This window comes from Anabas testudineus, chromosome 12 (genome assembly GCF_900324465.2).
Source record: "Anabas testudineus chromosome 12, fAnaTes1.2, whole genome shotgun sequence".
Taxonomy (NCBI): Eukaryota; Metazoa; Chordata; class Actinopteri; order Anabantiformes; family Anabantidae; genus Anabas; species Anabas testudineus.
In genome coordinates, this window is record NC_046621.1 from 14,639,435 (window position 1) to 14,653,102 (window position 13,668).

General features: G+C 40.8%; 1 protein-coding gene across 1 annotated transcript in view; it reads right to left on the reverse strand.

Annotated features, from left to right (window-relative positions):
- Positions 1-9,740, reverse strand: part of lrfn5a (leucine rich repeat and fibronectin type III domain containing 5a) — a 78,269-nt gene extending 68,529 nt beyond the window's left edge. The window contains exon 1 of the mRNA XM_026355700.1: positions 9,518-9,740. The gene's annotated coding sequence lies outside the window, so the exon portion shown is untranslated. The remainder of the gene's footprint in view (positions 1-9,517) is intronic.
- Between the last annotated feature and the right edge of the window lie 3,928 nt (positions 9,741-13,668).

A 13,668-nucleotide genomic window follows, 5' to 3' on the forward strand; every position in this document is an offset into this window, starting at 1 on the left:
TGTCAGTATCAGTATAGAGTTAAATGTGCCAAAATGGGGGCGGGCACCTCTTCGCTACCTCAATATCCTTGGTTAAAAATGTTCCATCATAGAGGCCACTGTTATCTATCCCTAACCTAACCTACCTGACCTAACATGTTAAGCTGCTTTCTACCCTCACCCAGGAGAAGAGTAAATACTCAGCAGCTTGAATCAGCCTCTACATTGTATCTGTTCAGGCTAAGTGGTTCGCCACACTGGCTTGATCTGAATAGCAGTAGTCCAACTAATATTCCTCGTTATTAAGCTCTAGTCCTACTAATAGCTATAAAAAGCAAATGGTAACTTTAACATCTGCTGTGCATCTGCTCTGGTGCTGCACAAGTTTAAGCACCAAGCCTCATTTCCAGCTAAAGTGGTAAGACAGTGTAATAAGGGTTTTTAGAACACATAATATGGAATTACCCTTTAAACAAATTCCCAGGTATGTATTCTCAAACACAGACACCAGAGTAAATCCTTGTATTAGCTGCAGCATGAAGGCAGACTGACAAAAAAATAATCAACCATACCCTGGAGGCGACATGGCTGATGCTGTTTTGTGCCCACAGGCATTGTAAAACCAATGTTTCACATGCCTTTTCTGCATCTCGTAAATGTGCTGACTCATTATGTGGTGCTGGAAAATTGTTGAGTCACACTTTGACTTCAGTTCCCGGCGGGGGCGGGGGGGGGGGGTGGGGGGGCGGCTGCGGTAATGTTGTACTTCCTTTTATCGGCCCACTTTGTGTGCGTGTGTGTGACGATACTTGCCTCCATAAGTAGATGCTTTGTGTGCATGCTGTATTTTGTATGTGCAATCTGACTCTCACAGTATGAGTATGCGTTTTATGAATCCACAATCTACTTCTCTCTTCATCTCTTCCATTAATCATGGCGTATTCATCCCTTCTTGCACAACATATACTGCTGATAGCGTATCGCAAGTCATGATTTCAAACTTTAAGGGCCAACCTGTGAATTTTATGCCTCCACCATTTACAAATCATTCTGTGTAATTAGTTTAAGTTGAATTTTTTGTTTTAGTTCACAACAACCACATCTGATTGCTCACCTAAACTTTATATTTAATAATTTATCTCACTTACAGCATGCATTCTGTATGTAATCCAACATCTGAACAATATCAGTAGGGGCTAATGTAGCTCAAAGAGCTGTTGGGTGTCTGTATAGTGAAGCATATGGACGAAAGTGTGTACAACTTAAACTTTTAGTATGCTCAAAAGTTCCAGTTATAAACATCTTAACATAAATTCAGCTAAACGCTGTTCTGCTGTTACATACCTGCCGTGAAATGCAATCAGATTTAATAGAGTGGGAAGGAAATATGCAAACATCAAATTGCTCTAAGTGAAAAATAAGAAAAATAAGTAACATTAAGTCCACACTGTATTAAGCTACACTTGTGAGGACATTCATTGACATAATGCATCTTTCATCACCTAACCCTAAACTAATCTTTAACCACAACACAAAGTCTTAACCCTAGAAGAACAAATTGAAATAACATGTTTCCATACAAAGACAGAAATATATGTTTACTGTCAAAAAAGAATCATTAAAATTTAACTTTATATAATTACATTCAATTCTATAACATAAATTCAGAGTAAGTCATATTTCATGCAGTCTACTTGAAACGGAGTATGATGCCGTCTGACTAGCACCTGAGTAGGCTTTGGAGCCAAAGAGTCAGGGAGCTCCTCAGCAGAAGCTGTAATATGTGAAACAGCGTATGTGTTTGTAAGATAACTGTTAACATTTGGGGTCAAATGCCTTCTAAAAAACATACTTAGTTAAGATGACACTTCAAAAAAGTCAACATGACACATTGTCTGAGAGTGTACTCATGGGTCTCAGAGGGAGAGAAAAAAAAAAACAGTGCCACAAAAATAGATTTTCCTAAGTAATGGTTGCTTTGGGATCATTACAGTCAAGTAGTTTCAAGGGCTGGATGAAAGAAATTCATCACTGGACCTACCCACAGTCTAAACTCTGATATCACAGCTCTTCTCTATGCTGCAACCGTTCTAATCGTGATCTAACGCATACCCAAACGAGCTCGCTCTCACATCCATCCAGTGGGCTCAAGTCTTGCTGTCTTGTACCTCCCTGCAGTGAGTTGTTTATCTTCAAAAATAATTAACTTGATTGCTCAATATCATAAGAGTATCCTCTAAATTTCCTGAATTTCCTGGCAACTGCCTCAAATCATATCAACATTCTTCAGCCAAAGATATCAAGCCGTCAAATTTTGGAGTGTTTGTTGAGCCCGCACTACTGCCAAGTAGAAAGAATAAAAAAAAATAAATCAAAACACAGCCAACAGCTAGGATTAGCTGGCTGCTATTTATAGTATTTGGTGTAAAAGCTAGCTAAGTCGGATGTAGTGATTTGGAAGTCATCCCCGCTTATAAAGCAGATGGCCTTAACTAACAAACCTTAACTAGCCATTGCAACAGTCTACTGATTTGATGTAAAAACAAAGGCACTTTATAACAAGTGAAAGTGATATGATGTATGTCTTTAACCAAAAAAGGTTTCATTTAATTACCTGTAAACAACCCGTATAAAGTACACATAATAAATCAGAGTTTATGAAGTAAATTGTAGAAGTCGAGCTTTACTTTGAAAAATGGGACCACTACCACAATACTGAATGAAAAGAAACGAATAACTCTGACCTTTGATGTCACCTCAGACATAATGATTAATGTTTCTGCTTGTCAGCATTTTGTTCCAGAAATGCTGAGACACTCGTGAATAACAAGATTTCTCTTCTAGGCTAAATTTCCTTCTGCCCTGGCTCCTGAACATGATTGACAGCTAATTTAGAGGTAACATATGGTAGGTTTAAGGAGAACCACAGCACCTCAGACATACGGTATGTGAGGTAGAAGCAGTGCATATGAAGGTGAAGTAAAGAAAATTAAAATCCTTCACATCGAGTCACATCCTGCTCTGTGGTTTTTAATTTATTTTCTGAAATTATTAAGGCACATACCGTGCACACAATAGCAGAGCGAGCTCATCACTTTCCATCTTTGTATTGAATGAGTTTCTAAGTAAATTAAGTTTACTGAATAGCAGCCTATACAGTGCTAAACCAGAAAATGTACCCATAGCTAGCACCTGCTGTGTAGTGTTAATCTGTGTGTGAACAGATGGCATGCGCTAACAAGCTAGGCTAAATGTAGCTACTGTTGGCATGGGCCAAGACTGATCTCTGACTTCCTGATCCCAAGCTTCTTAATTAAATGCACCATTTAATCTACTCAGTTTTCAGTCCCTCTGCTGCTCCAACGTTGTTCATCATTGATGACCTCCTCATCGCTGATTACAACATTACACTACTGAAGTAACAACAGTAGGGTGATGACACTCTACTGACACAAAGGCTCCAATTTACAGACAGGTGTTTTTAAGATGTTATCATCCAGTTGTGATGTTGCTGCAAATGAAATGTCAGCCCCTAATGTAGAGCGTTTTAACAGCTGCTTTTTTTAAACTATTTGTCACAACCAAAAGCTCAGCTATGGACCATCACAGCCATAAACAAATGAACAAACACACAGTAATTCATCCCAATAACATAGCATCAGAGCAAGTCACCTAATTCAAATGGTATCTATCTTTGTTTTTTTTTTTCCATTTTGAAATAAATTCAACAGTAATGAAAGAATTAAGTTGACTTAGTTCTGCTATAATATAAAGTGAGCAGTTCTGTTGAGCATGTGTATTAAATCCATAGCCTTAGATTAAACTATCTATATGATATATGACACTGTTTTCACTGGAAGTCTCAAACATCCCTGCAGAAACCCATTCAATTTCAAGCAGTGAAAGCAAAAGAAAATATTCAGGAAAGTGTGCATATTTATTCACTGTGTAACCAAAGACAACGTCGTTTTAAATCCAAATTGTTATTACTGACTGATTTGGATTTTTAATGTTGCCAGTTAATGATTTTTTTTTTTATACTGAGCCCAGTTAACAAGTTACTGCTGCACACTGAGCTGTCCGTGAAATGTCTGCTTCAAGCTGTAGCTGCATGCTGAGTTGTCTATTGTCCTGAAATGTCTGCTTTAACTGAGTTGACCATGGTCCTTAAATGTCTACGTCAAGCTGTAACTGCATGCTGAACTGTCCATGGTCCTGAAATGTCAACTTAAAGCTGATGCTGCATACTGAGCTGTCTATTGTTCTGAAATGTCTACTTCAACTGAGCTGTTCATGGTCCTGAAATGTCAGCTTCAGGCTTTACCTACATGCTGTTGCTGTCCATGATGCTAACTTACTCAAGACAGTAGCTACATCGCTGGTCCTCAACAGTTTCCTTAGGCTGTAGCTGGATAATGCACTTCTCAATGCTGCCTAAGAAACTTCCATAGTTTAATCAGTTATCTTGAAATACATGTGCACACACAAAATGCACATCAATAAAATGGCTTGGTGATCTAGAGAGCAGTCACAACATGTTGTTGTGACTGCATCTATCAATATAGATGTAAACACTCACAAACACACACATAAATGCACTTAGAATTGGCCCACTAATGCTGTGCTTTGTCCTTTACATAATATTGGCTGAATATACAGTGCAATAACCTTATGTAATGGGTGCTTTTAAAGAGTTGGCTTTTAGGCATCTATCTTGTCAAAATTATGGTTACAGAGTAAGTAAGTATTTTATCTCTCCTATCCTGTTCTTTCAGCACATTGCATGTACAGTAAGTGCTCTCCAGCCCTGGCAATGGATAGTGGTACTTATTCCATACCAAGAATTTGTTGTTGTTAGCTCTTGTTCTGCTGATTTTTCTCATGATTTTATACTGAGCGATAATATGTATGCAGGTATGTCTTTTTTCAGCTCGACTAGAACAAAATGGTGCTCAACACAACATATTGATGCTTTGTAGAAGCCTATAATCAAAGGACAAATCTATTAGAGGCTTAAAAATTGGCCTTTGCAATACATCAGCATACAATCAAAAGATGGCAAATTACAGGGGGTTTTATGCAAGACACTAAACAATGGATATGACAACATACATGTACAACACCGACAGCTACTGACAGCCTACTATATGAAACTATATTGAACTATTAAACTCACCTCACTACATTCGGCGTAAAAAAGGGCACTGCCTATCATCCCAATCGTAAAGTATGATGATCTTGGGCTGCTTTGCTGCATCAACCAGTTATTAATTCCAAGGGTTCACATACTTTTTCCACTGTCACCATTGTTATGGTTGTTCTTGATAAAGACATTAAAGATCTGATTTTTGTTATTACTTTAAGTACATCATATTCGTTATTCCTCTTAACTTCATATTACATTTAATGACAATTTACTGCAGAAAACCATGAAAATTCAAAAGGTTCAGATACTTTTTTACAGAGGTACTATTCTGTAGCTGTTGTGGTTAAATAAGCAGTGACAAAAAGGATAAAACAAGCAAATGCAAAAGGAAATGCCACAGTAAACATGATACATAAGCATCAATCATTCAGCATACTGAGGTCACAGTCAGTTACGACTCATGTCAGACAGAAAATATGGACTAGTGCAGAGTTTAAATGGCTATGAGCTCCTCTGTATTCTATGAAGATCCAAGGTGGAAAATTACAGTGTAAAATCCCCATTTGTGCATTTTACTACATATTAACTTTATGAATTTGGAACTGTTAACTGTTTAGACCCACTCTTACTTCCCTTGTTCTAATATACAACCTGTGACATTAGAGCTGGAAAGCCTTGATTTTAAATCCAGACTCATAAATTCTTTCTTTATGTTCTTTAGTTTATGAGACAGAAGTTGACATGAATGTCTCGTTTATCAGCTCTGTATGCACTTTCTTCCTGCTTGTAGATTACAGTAATGGGGGGATAAACTTGCAGGATAGTGGGATTGTAGGCACTGTGCCAAGAGTCTGTCTGCATGGTGTCACGTTCACCCACAGTTATCTATCCTGAACACAGCTCATTATCACCCAACGTGTCTCACATCTGTCATGTCATCCACTCCTCATACTCACACACACACACACACACACACGCACACACTCACACAAACATCCCCCAAAAGCAGGATCTAGTGTCAGACAAATTATGGTGATTTTATGGCAGGAGTTGTGTGAAGAAAGGGAGGCAACAGACAAAAACACAATATCTAACAACAAGAAATTAAAAGCATTTGCCAAAGACTGCTACAAATGAACAACATATACATTTGTTCTAATGTAAATAAAGACTTTTTAATGGATTTTAAGCAGGGAGTAAGTAGTGCTACCAGACAGCCGAAGACTAATTCTGCCTTGGCAACGACAGACTATTTGAGTAACTTGTTTTTCAACAGTGCCAAGAGGCAACAGCAGTAGTTTAAGATGTCAGCAAAGCAATATTGTACAGTTATTTCAAAATATAATAAGTGTCAGTGCACATAAAGCTAATGTTACCTTAATGCTATACTTTGGAGCAGATGTAAACAGCAGAGGGTTTGTAAGCCAATACTAAAATACCTTGAACTGGAGTAGTCTGAAACGAATTAAATAAACTTTAAAGTGGTAAAAGTTTTCTAAATTTTCCATTCCACATTTTTTTTCCTTGTGAAGTTAAGCTGAAATGAATCCTTAAGAAATTCAAAAAGCTTGATAAAAATTAACTTTTAAGCATTTTTTTTTTGCCTCAAAACTTTGTTTAATCCACATATTTATATACAGTCTGTTGTGTTTATAATGTATGAATATTACTGTTGCAAGACACTGTTAAAACTGTCAGATATACAAATGTAATATGTTGCAAGCTGGAATTTCACCTCATTGCTGTAAAATCTATATAGAAACAACATGCATTTGGTTTCTTATTGATTTGCAATAAGAGAGACAACTACAGTGGTATTAATCTCAGAGGATTGATAAATGCACTAACCATCATATGTGTAGATTCATCATAATACTCATCCTCAACTGTTTAATCAATCCATAGATATTTGGCACCAGTTGAGGTCATCTGAAAACTTCAGTCTTCATTTTCAATCGTTTGTGTTTCAACCATAGAGGAAGGCGGTGGGTTTGCTTTTGTTTTTGCTCCTCAGACTGCTCATGGTATTTCAAGAACATATTATTTCAGTTGTATAACGACCACACGTTCACATGGCAGAATCAATCCAGATGTCACGGCACCAGGCCAGCTACCTATAAGCTCTGCCTCGTCACTAGTAATGGGAAACGTTCCCTAACATCTGTGGTCTCCATCCCTCTCCCTATCTCACTCTTTCTTCTCAATGCCCCCCCCCCACCCTCTGTCTCTGAGCAGTAGAATAAATTGAATTAGAGCTCCACCACCCACTCTGCAAGATCCTGCAGCCCTGTGTCAGATAGGTAAACAGAGAGAGAGGAAGAGACCGACAGGGTTGCGGGGAGATAAACAGAGGGCAAAAAGAAAGACGGGCGTAATAAAAATTCCCCCCCGCCCTAAAAAGAATAAAGAGCACTCCTTACAGCCTTTTTTTTTTCTGCCCTGTACCACCGTATGATAAGAGATATGTTGCTTCTGCCTCACCTCGGCCTGCACCACATTATGGAATGAGGAGTGACTCTTCATTTTAAAACGCTACACATGCACACCCAGCAAAGCCAAACACGAGTGGATCGCATTCATCCTTTACTTCTGCGCTGCTTAAATGCCGTTCATTCACCGGCAAAGCAAATTAAATTGAAAAATACAGAGTGAAAGTCAGGAGTAGCTTTTAAAATACAACCTCTTTCTTCACCGTCTTACATAAAACACAATCTGTAGCACAAATGCACTGCCATTCATCGTGAACCTAATGGCACGGCAAACCAGTCCTTTTAGACGTAAATAGGAGACTAAACACAACTAAAATGGACTGAAAATCACCAGTTTCTCTCCCTCGCTCATTCACCCACACTCTTTTTCTAGAGCCAGGGAAGCATTTGCATAATGCCTCCATATCCACGGGCCATTAGCGCTAGCATGAGTGGCTCGTGTGCATAAATGTATTGCCAGCTTGATCAATCAATGCGAGCTACTGTACCGGTACAGAACCGATGACACTCCAATCTAGCAATCACGAGAAAGAAAGACAAAATTCATGATAGGTCCCAGTCCTGTTTGTTTGTATTTATTTATATTAAACTTCACACACCCTCATTGGTAAAAAGTTGGATTAAACTGATCATCTGACATCAGTTGGACATTATAATTTAATTTATTAACTTCCCATTTGCTGAGGGCTCCACAGAAAGATCGCCATTGTCAACACAACCCATTCTGATGTCCAGTCACTGATTGAGGTGCAATGATGTAGCATAGAAGATCATGATCACTCAATAAACTCATCACTCACTTGTCAGTCCCATACACAATCACGGGACTTAAGAAGCCTTGCTTTCACTTCAGTTGGCTTCTGTGGTGACAAAACCAAAACCAGAGAGTGGACCAGCACAATGAATAGGAATACCAGTCAAAGCTAGTCAAGACATTGTCACGCTCTTAAGGGTCACAGGAGGCTGGAGGCAGTCCCAGCTGATACTGGACTCATCTACAGAGTACCTACATACATGTCAGGGCACACACACACACGCACACACACACACACGCCTGACATAAAACTAGTCAAGACAAGTGGCATGAGAGTCAACACACACAGACATGCGCACGGCTGGCTCTCCATCATCATCATCATCATCATCATCGTCATCAGGCTTTGTGCCCATGCTATAGGGCTGGGGTTCACACACACACACACACACACACACACACACAGGCAGGTTATGTTGCTTTGCTGTTTCAACTTTTAGCTCACTGCCCACCCCCACCTTTTTTTTTTTTTTTTTTTTTTTTTTGTGGATGTACAGGTGCAGTGTGTGGCGCACACACACACACACACACACACACACACAAAGGCGCAGTGTGCTTTGCGCGCCTGTGCTGCTCAATGACTAACCTTACAGGGTGCTAAAACGACCGTGTAGCCTGTGCACACACGCACACACTCTCTCTCTCACACACACACACACACACACACACACACACATAGAGCACTCAACCGGGCGCAGAGCTGCAGAAATGAGCCGACGTCTGGCTCGAGCGGCCACCAGCACATCCACTCACACACGGAGCCTGTCTAACTTATAGCGGGCTCATTTTTGACCTTGTGGTGTTCTCACTGCTTCATATCCTACATATGCAGCGTGTTGTGTGTATTACACCTCTGCACCTCGTCATCCAAATGTGCAGCCTCTCTCCCTTCCACCCGCCCCAATTCAGCATCCAGACTAAATGTCTCTACAAGGAGATCTAGAAATAATCATCTCTTTGTTACTCATCACCATCCGACACAGTCAGAAAGAAACCTGAAGACGCAGAGACACCCTGAGAGAGCAGGGGAGCTGGAGACTGAGCCGTCACTGAGCAGGTTTAAGAGAGATAGGAGAGTTTCAACTTTACCTCTTTGCGGATACGGTCCCTTCGCCGAGCGTCAGGGCGCAATAAGGTTTCCAGAGCCCATAATTAGAATGGCAGCGGTAATTGTAGTTGTAACTCCACACAAATAGGTTCCAGGTAAGAGAAGATGCCCCATATAGGTATGTGCTGAGGGTAAATGCGTGTAGTATCCCTTGGGTGGCTGTAAATTCCGTATGGGTTTATAGTTCAATCCTGTCTTCCAGAGGGGTGCGTCCGTTTTGCATTCTCACAGCGCCCGACGACTACATCCTCCTCTTCTCCCTCCTCTCTCTTTCTCTCTCTCCCCGTCTTTTTTCTCCCGCTTTCATCCCTCCATCCGCGGGCAGAGGGAAGAAGCCCATCCGAGACAGACTCACACGGTCCCCCCCGCCTCTCCGTCCCCTTTCAGCCGCTTCTTTTCTTGCTCCTGGTTGCTCCTGCCGCTCGCTGTAACCTCCCCCCCCCTCCCCTCTGCGCAGGTGAAGCAGGATAAATTCCAGCACTAGAGAACAGTATCCCAGCAAAAAAAAAAAAAAAAAAAAAGAAAGAAAAAGGGGCGGTGGAGTCTAATAATTCCAGCAGCACATCCCCAGCGGACTTTGTTGGTTAGAAATCCACAGCAGCAGCTCTTTCTGGAGACCGTTAAAGCTCCTGTGCCACAGATTTTTGGGATTTTGACTTCACAGGCGTGAGCTCCTGGCTCTCCCACCTCCTCCTCCTCTCTCTCTCCCTGTCTCCTAGTCTATCTTTATATCTCTCAACCCTCTGTGAACTCTGAAGAGAAGGAGCAGATAGAGGGGAAAAAAACTCAGCTGAGTAAAATAGAGTCTGAAGCGCTCGCCCGGTCACTCTCCGCTGATCCTCGTCCTCCTCACCGGGCGCTTCTCCAGCACCGCTCATCCACACGGCGCAGCGGGCATGACAATGTCAAGTGCGCCAGGGCCACCGTGCACGACTTCCTGTTGCCGTTTTCAAAATAAAAGCCCACCCACACTGGCCACCTTAATAAAGTGCGTTATTTCTTCCACACCAGAGAGACGCATGGTTGACCCACTTTATCTGACTGGTTTGACTCAGTTGTGACTGTAAATAGGTTTTGGATGATTCTCCATGAAATAACCCAAACAGAAATAAATGAATATATTAATACCCAACCAGGGGTCAAAATACAGTTTTATTTATTCCAGTTCATATTGTGACCTCATTAAATGACTACTTTGAGGTTATCTTAAAACAAACGTGGTAGGCCAAAGGAACAGCTTAATACAGTATTACACTATGTTGCACAGTGGTTTATAATAATAATGAATGCTACCCAGTTAAATTCACTCACGTCTCAGGGATATTATCTGGTTAACAATATAAATCTCTAAGTGCTAAGATTGTGAGACGAGTTATATTTGAATGTCTGAATTTATGTGAATGTAGTAAACTGAGCTTTTAATCCCAATCTGTTAATAGTCTGTGTAGCCTATCAACTGTCTTTGAGCACTGAGTAATCATAGTGTTGGATAATGTGAAGAGATAACTTTGGAAAGCTCACTTTGCCTCACATAACCCCAAACTATGTTTCCCCTCATTACTTTGTTTTAACCTGGTTTCAACCCAATAATAGCCACACTTTTACTTTGAAGTACCAATCCCCTTATTTCCGGATTGCGCCTTGGTAACCTTGTTCCACTTGACGCAGCTTTAAGCGTGCTGCATGGAAGTTGGTGAAAAACGTCTTATTCCCTTTTACGCGCACTGTGGCAGCCCACACCCCGTGTGTTCATCTGGATGGATGGTGCGTGGTTACATATTAAACTTAATCAGACAGCTTTATATAAATTAGATTCCAAGTCTTCCCCTGCTCATCAGTTATCTCCGCTGTCGATACAAATGGAAGAGAAAGTGCGACTGCCATCATTTGCAGGCACCTTTGTGCAGCACAGTAACACCAGACGCACATATCACCTCCCCGCACTGGCTTTTCTAACCATAGTCTCCCTTTCCCTCTCCCCTTATATCTAGAAATGTGAAAGAGTCTTGCAGAATAAGGGAGTGATGCGTACCACTCATATATGTCTCTGTCTCTCTCTCTCCCTCTCTCCCTTTGCTGTAAACTGGATGAGTGTGAATGAGATCAGAAAGAGGATAGGAGACCGGAGCAGAGAAAATCCATACTATCTGTCAACATTAGGCTAAACATTTACAGCTCTAAAGACTTCTTTCATTAATGGAACAAATATGTGATTTTCCATTTGTAGTTTGGGAACTGAACATATAAGCAGGAATCAAATGAGAATCATAAAGTATATGTTGCCTTTTCACAGAAATATTGAAATGTTCTGATAAAGGAGAACTGCTGCTTTGGCAGCAAGTGAATTTATCAAGTTTTTGCAGCAACTGATGAGATGAAGGAGGTATTTATTGAGCCGATGCCCCCGCTAATAGCGGCCAGACCGTGCATATAAGTGCTCAGTACTGCAAAAGACAAAACTGGACATGTGGAGGGAGCGTAGGGCAGGATGTCGCTGAAGTTGCATGCATTCTTAAAAAACTCTCATCAAATGCCCTTTTAGAGCTTTATTTGAGTCTTTTAACCCATGTCTGAAATTGTCAACGTTTCTATTATAAAGTGCAGGGAAATCCCTGACGGGTCGATTCCCTCATCCTGCTGCCATTAACCCCTGAGGCCTCTTCATCACCTGTTGGTCAATAACTGTGAAAGCTAAATTTGACATCACGTGAGTCGGTGTCCACAAATGATGGATTGACCTGCTACGATCCAGATGTGGGGTTGGGGTAAGGGGACATAAATCGCCCCGAGGATGCTGGGTCAGGTTGATACCACTGGTGTTTTGATTCACTTTCATCTTGCCGTTTCTTGAGCGACAACAAAGATGACACATGCACATGTTTATGACAAAAATGTGAAATGAACCAGAAACATGGAGGACAGAAAGAGTTATATTTATAGTTATTACTTCTCTGTTGAATGAGCTAAACACTGCCGGAAATCCTGCAACAATGCAACCAGTGTTACCTCAGGACCACAGACGGATTGGTCATGACAATAAACTGTTGTAATCTAACCCCTTAGGCTACTACTGCTGCCAATCAATGTATTGATTAGCTCTTAACAGCTGTTAAAGTCATTGAGACATTGTCAGGTGGCTGATGGGATAGCTCCCCGCTGAAATCGCTCTTCATGTATTAGCCCGAGTGCTCATAAAAGTGCGAGATGGACAGTTGATTAACCATTTAAAGCATAATCAGGTTCATCTGGTTGTCTACGCTCAGTCATATATCAGCTGTGAAAGACTCTTTGTTATGGTTATAGGTAATTTTATGGCTGCTATAAATTTATGTTTCACGTTTTACGTTTTTTTTCTTGCTGTCCCGATGAATAAAGTGAACACAATAGACCAGAGGAGGGTGGCCTGCAGGAGCCTGATAGAATTGTTGATCACCCGTGACTCAATCATTACTCAACATTACTCATTATGTGCAGAGGTGTTTGCATTTCAGTCCTCACTTTACAGCTTTACATTTACAGCTGGGAGTTGCTCAGCTAAATGCACGCCTCTGAGGTCTGCTACTAACCGTCTAAACTGGATATCAGTTCCTCGTTTGATTAGCAAGTCTTGAGACTCCAAACATGTCCCTTCTATGGAAACCCACAGTGGGCCACGGCTTAAAAATCAGCGCAGGTTAAATGAAGGTTGTGTGCACACACTACATTAAGCTTCAGTCACACACTTCAATCTTCTTCCTTGCAGGTCAGCAGGAAAAAAAACAAGCTTTGGTGATGTATAACAATTTTCCTCAGCTACTGTCAACCCTTCAAGCTGCCATTTTACGTGTTAGTATGTCTTTAAATGTAAGAAAATAGTGTAAAAAAACATGTTGTTGTTCCACAGCATGTAAACATTTACGTGACTTATTTATATAACCAGTAAATCAGATTAGATCAGCAAAGAAACATACACACCAAAAGGTTATCCCTTTGAATTCTCTTCAAACATATGGAGGTGTCTCTTAGAGTAGGATTTATGGGGCTGAATGTGGCTCACAAGATTCCTCTGTAGATAATGACCGAATCCAGAGTCGACCCTCAGCACATGCTTAATCCTCAAAACCCTCTTTTTTCCTTACCAAAGTCTGCCCTT